Raw genomic sequence first — 6,540 nt, forward strand, 5'->3', positions numbered from 1 at the left:
CCACCTCCTTCCACACTGACTCTAGTATCCTCAGTTGCTCTCCATGATTTTATACCTTCTAGTCTTTCAGTTTCTGCATAGAGTACAGACATTTGGTATATATTAAGTGGGAATTCTAAGATAATTTCTAAGGGGTCCCAGGAGAGTCACATCTACAAACACTAATCTTGCTGTAACAGACTGCTTTAAAAAAATATTCATTGGGTCCAGTAGATGACATGGTTGGGGACTGAACTTCCACATGACTAACTGTGGTTCAAGTCCTGGACCTGACAGCTTGCTTTCTCACTTTCCCTCCATCTCTGGTCAAGTTAAAAAAATTGCGGTAATAATAAATAAAATTAAACAATTCTTAAAAAATTAAGATATTCTTTTAAAAACTATCTATTTAATTTAATTCAACAGAGTTAATTATCTATTTAATTTAATTTGATAGAGTGAGAAAGCAAGCTGCTAGTTTCAGGACTCAGACCATGGTTGGCCAGGTGGGAGTCTAGCACCTTAACCACTTCACCACCTGCTGACCCCATGTCACAGACTCCATTATTACAGTGATTATGGGATGCTCCATATATCCTGTCCCTGGCAAAATGTTATTAGATACACAGAATCTACAATTAGATACAGCAGATACATAAGACTTCTTATCTCTGTTAAAGATAAAAACAGGAATTATTTTTCTGACTGACTTTCTTTTGGAAACAAAGACTTGCATTTTTACCAATACTAACCTAAAAATTTCTAAACCCAACTATAACCTAAAACTGCCTGCCTTCCAAGATATCCCAGCTTTTTGGGGGCAGGTCAATAAAAAAATTTCATATGATGACTAGCAATTTTGTGTCTCTTGCTTTCAGAACTGAAAAACAAAACAAATAAAACAAAGTGAATAAAAAAATCCCACTGCATCTGAGCACCCCAAAACAACACTTTTGTGTTTTTTCCAGACCTCATCGCTTATATTCATGTTTAGAATATACTGTTTCAATTATTATTACTAATTTTTTACAGAACCTTGGTTATTTTTTGATAATTTACCTTATTTAATTTTTAAAATTGTTTTTGAAACATAGTTTAACATCTACAACTTATGCATTCTTTCAAAAGTAACTTCAGTATCATTTTTTTGTTTGTTTTACATTTTTTTAATTTTTACAATTGATCACTGTACATCTTTACAGTATGCAGCATGGCTTTTCCCAGCGTGAATGCAATTCAATTTAGGTCAGAGATATTAGAGTCTTGGTTATTTCTATTAACACATTATTTACTTATTGTTCTTAGGTTTTTGCCATAGGGTGCATCTAATGAGCAGAGAGAGACAGACAGAGGGAAAGTGAGAAGTCATTCCCCCACCAGGTGGATAGCCACACCACAATCCCTTCTCCTCCATTCTCCTTTCCAGATTTGGGTACCCACACACAGGTTCCCTCTGTGATTTTCAAATTGCTGGGTCCAGGACTCAGACCGTGGTCAGCCATGTGGGAATCCAGTGTCTTAATCATCATGCCACCTGCTGGCACCTCTGTTGACACATTTTATACTCACTGCGTGCTGATGAGAAATAGATCCATAGAACATATGAAACATTTCCAGGGTCCATTGGTCCTGGATGAAAAAGGCTGAAGTAGAACTCACACTTGTTGGATTCCAAATCAGAACCTTTCTCACTCCTTGCAGCTGCCTCCCTCCGTCAGTGTCCTACAATTAAGAGGAAACAATAAAAGAGAAATAGAGCTGGATTCTGAGACTTGCACTTATATAAGAAAGGATCTATTTCTGTTTCAGGAGAAGAGTGGCTCTGGAATTGGGCTCTGAGATTAAAAGCAAGAAGAGGGCTAGCGGTTGACCCCATATGGTCAGCTACTTGGTTTGAGACCCAGATCTGGCAGCTTAAAAGTCACCCTGGATGCATATACATGCATGCCCAAAATCTCAAGAGGAGAATGGAGGAGATGGGATTGTGGTGTGGCTAATACCCAGACAATGATTTCTCACCCTCTCTCTCACTCTGTGTGTATCTTACTCTCTCCAACAAACGCACATGCTCTATGAACAAACAAAATAAAAGCAAGAAACTGGAAGGGAGTAAGCTGCACAGATATCCTTCAGAGTTAGAGACTCAAACTATGTAGGACTTTGAATCAATTCTCTTTCACTATTTCATCACCCCAGACTGTACCCCAGAAGATATCACCAATAAAAGGTTTTCCCTAGGGTGTAGCAGATGGCATAGCGGTTACCTCACTAGACTCCCACATGGTTCATTGCTGTTTGAGTCCTGGACACGGTGACTTGAAATTCATGCTTTGAGCACATGTGCGTACATGCATGCCCAAAATCCTGGGAGAAGAATGAAGAGAAGGGATTGCAGCATTGTCATTCCCCCTTGAGAATGATTTCTCATTTTCCATCTCACTGTCTCTGTCTCTCCAGAGAACTTTTGTGCCCTAAGACAAAAAGCATTAAAAATTAATTTTACTTCTCTCACATTGTTTTCCCATGGTACTTACCACAAGTGCTTTGGTTTCTTCTGTTGGTATCATTTAACAGACTTGGCTTTCCTGGTCCTTCCTTCCTGGGACCATGGGTGTCAGGGACTGGATGTCAGATCCTGGTTCTCTGGATTGAATGTACATTTTGGAGAGGTACAGAGAGGGTGCTTATTGCCTGGAGCTGGTGAGCTGTAGGTGATCTCTGCAGATGGAGAAGTTACAGTTATGGAGATCCAAAAGTTGAATTCTCAGAGCTCTTCATTAAAACAAAACTAAACAAATAATTTTTTTATGGGACCATCAGTTAGCGTAATGGCTATGTCACTGGACTCCCACATAGTCGACCATGGTTCGAGTCCCAGACCAGGTGGCTTGAACTCACACCAGGTGCGTGTGTGTGCATGCCCAAGATCCCAAGAGGAGAATGGAGGAGAAGGGATTGCAGTGTGGCCATCCCCCCTGGGGGTGATTTCTCGCTTTCTGTCTCTCTGTCTTTCTCTGTCTGTCTGGTGAGCACACGTGCCCTATAGCAAAAACTTCTCCAAAAAAAAAAAAAAAAGAAAACAAAAAGCATTGTTTTTTGGTTGCTCAATTCTCTAGACAATTCAGATCCTAGGGGGCCAAGGAAGCATAAACAGAAGAAAGTTTTTCTCCATGGATTTGCCTTTAGGGACAGATGCACCCTCCCTCCCTACCAATGGTGCCCATCTTCCCTGGAGTGAGCATTCTCTAGTGGATATAACATCTCATGCAAGGAAAATCTTAAAGACCACCCTTGTGAACATCCAAATTTCTGTGAACAAGTGATATTCCAGAGTCTGACTTCGAGTTATGGATATGTCACTTGTGGAAAGGGAAATAAGCAAATGGGAGAATAACAGATGTCATATGTTAAGAATGAGGTTGCCTTGGGACCAGCATGTAATGTGGTAGTTAAGGCACTGGACTACCATGGGGCCAACTGTGGCCTGAGTTCCAGATCTGGTAGCTTGAAAAATCACACCAGGTGTGTGTGTGTGTGTGTGTGTGTGTGTGTGTGTGTGGGTGTGTCCCAAATCCCAGAATAAGAATTGAGGAGAAGGGATTGGAATGTGGCCATTCCCTCAGGGGTTGATTTCTCACTTTCACTCTCTCTATCTCTCCCCTGTGATTACATGTGCCCAATGGCAAAAAAAAAAAAAAAAGAAAATAGAAAAAAACAGAAGAAGAAGGAGAAGGAGAAGAAGAGGAGGAGGAGGGAGAGGAAAAGGAAGAGGAGGAGAGGAAGAAGAAGAAGGAAAAGAAGAAGAGGAAGAAGGAGAAGGAGGAGAAGGAGAAAGGGGAGGAGGAAAAGGAGGAGGAGGAGAAGGAGAAGGAGAAAGAAGAAAAAAACAATGAGGTTGCCTTTGGGCCAGCAGGACTCCCACATGGTCAATCACCATTCAAGTACCAGACCTAGTGACTTGAAAATCACACCAGACACATGAACATGAGTGCGCAAAATGAGAAAAAAATGTGGTATGACCATCTACTTGGGAAGAGTAATTTCTTTTTCCCTCTCTTTGTCTCTCTTTGGAAAACACATGTACCTTAAAAAAAAAAAAAAGAATGAGGTTGCTTCTTTCACTGGTGAGACATCAAGAAAACAAGTCATCCCTCCATCCATACATTATATATGTACTTGGGTATCAAATTGGATATAAAAGTATCCCATGAATTGAAACATGACCTTTCTTTATTTTCTTCTGTTTCCTTGAGTTCTGGCCTTTGTTTTCAGTTACCTTTTGAAATACACTGAACCCAGGTCCTCTTATTCTGAAATTTGCTCTCACCTCTAAAATCATGCACACACACCCAGCACATATACATGTAAAACACATGATGGCTTCCTGGGACTAGATTAACACCAAGCATTTTACTATTACAGAAGGAGTAGCTATAAGTCAAGCTGTCACTATCATACAATCTTTCTCCTAACCCCCAGGCCTTGGACTGGTATTAGTTTGTGGTCTGTTGGGGGCTAGACTGCAGACCAGTGCCCATTGGCTGAGCCAGGCAGAGATATACCTGCTGAGCAAGTGAATGAGGCTGCGTTTGTATTTGCAGCCACTCCGCATTGCTGGCATGGCTGCCTGGGCTCCACCTCCTTTTGGATCAGTGACTGTATTGGATTCTTATGGGAGTGTAAACCTTGCTGTTATGTAATCATTTCATTGTTTATTGCAGTGTGATCATGGTGATGAAAATGAGGTGCATAATGGATAAGGGGTGCGCTTGGGTCATACTGTGACCAGTCATCCCCCCAGTTCCCTGAACTCCATCTGTGAGGGGATTGTCTTCAGCAAGGCCAGTCAAAAATGGTGGGAATATTAGGGATAGTTCCCCTATAGAATATAGAAATGATGGGGCCAGAAAGTGATGTAGTGGTTAAGGTGCTGAACTATCACATGTCTGATCGTGGTTTGAATCCCGGACTCAGCAGCTTCAAACTCACATTGAGTGCACATGTGTGCATGCCCAAAATTCCAAAAGGAGAATGAAGGAAATGAAATTGCAGTGTAGTCATCCCTCTGGGAGATGATTTATCACTTTCTCTTTCACTGTTTTTGTCTCTCTCTCTTTCTCTGGTGAGTGCATTTGTCCTAAGTTAAAAATCTCTTTATTTATTTTTAAATTTTAAACATTTTATTTTATTATTTTTTAAATTTTTATTTATTTTTATTATACTTTTTTCTTTTATTTTTTTTCACTTCATTTTCTTCCATACTTTCAATCACATTATTATTTGTCTTACAAAATGGGTATTTCAGTAGGTGAACATTTCTCCTAGTACTGTTGATAAAACTATGAAATATCTTCAACAGATAATACCACATCTCTTTATGCCATTAATGCTTTGCCTCCATGTCCTTTCGCCAAAAGTCCTTCCTCAGACCCTCCTCTTTCACACACACTATATCTGGTATTTACACCTATATACTGAGTTTCTATATCCTTTAGACAATTGGTTTCAGTCATAGAGTGCAGACACTCAGTATATATTAAGTGGGGACATACAATGCCTCTCCTTCTTAGCATGGCTTGCTTCACTCCATAGTAAGTCTTCCATATTCATCCCCTTCCTGTCAAAAGCCAGGTTTTTTTATGGGTGAATAGTATTCCATTGAGTATATGTGCCACAGTTTTTCTAATGATTCATCAGTTCGTGGGCATTTGGGTTGTTTCCATAACTTAGCAATTGTAAATAGTGTCGCAATAAACATCGATGTGCAAGCGCTTTTCTGATTAAGTATTCTTCTGTCCTTTGGGTAGATACCAAGGAGTGGGATTGCTGGATCATATGGTAGTTCTATTTGTTGATTTTTGAGGAATCTCCAAATTGTTGTCCACAGTGGTTGGACCAATTTACATTCCCACCAGCAGTGTAAGAGAGTTCCCTTTTCACCACACCCCTGCCAGTACTTATCAGTTTTTGTTTTTTTAATCTTAGACATTCTGATGGGGTTAGGTGATATCTCATTGTTGTTTTGATCTGCATTTCTCTTACAATGAAGGATATTGAACATTTTTTCATATGCCTTTTAGCTATTCATATGTCATCTTTAGAGAGTGGTTTTTTCAACTCATCCTCTCATTTTTTAATAGGATTGACTGTCTTTCTGGAACAGCTGCTTGAGTTCCTTGTGAATTCTGGTTATGAGTCCCTTATCTGATGCATAGTTTACAAAAATATTTTTCCATTCTGAGGGCTGTCTATCCACACAAATCACTGTGTCTTTTGCCATGCATAAACTTCTTAGTCTATTGTAATCCCACTTGTCTATTTTGGGGATTATTGACTATGCATCGGGAGTCTTATTTAAGAAATCTTTCTCTACCCCAATGTCTCCAGTGTTTTCTAGGAGAAATTTTATAGTTTGGGGTCTTAGATTTAGATTTTTGATCCACCTTGACTTAATTTTTGTCAGAGGTGAGAGGTAGGGGTTCAGATTCATCTTTCTGCAAGTGGAAATCCAATTTTCCCAGCACGATTTGCTGAAGAGGTTTTCCTTTTCCCACTGAATTG

The sequence above is a fragment of the Tupaia chinensis genome, unplaced genomic scaffold (assembly GCF_000334495.1).
Source record: "Tupaia chinensis unplaced genomic scaffold, TupChi_1.0 Scaffold144267_1, whole genome shotgun sequence".
Classification (NCBI taxonomy): Eukaryota; Metazoa; Chordata; class Mammalia; order Scandentia; family Tupaiidae; genus Tupaia; species Tupaia belangeri.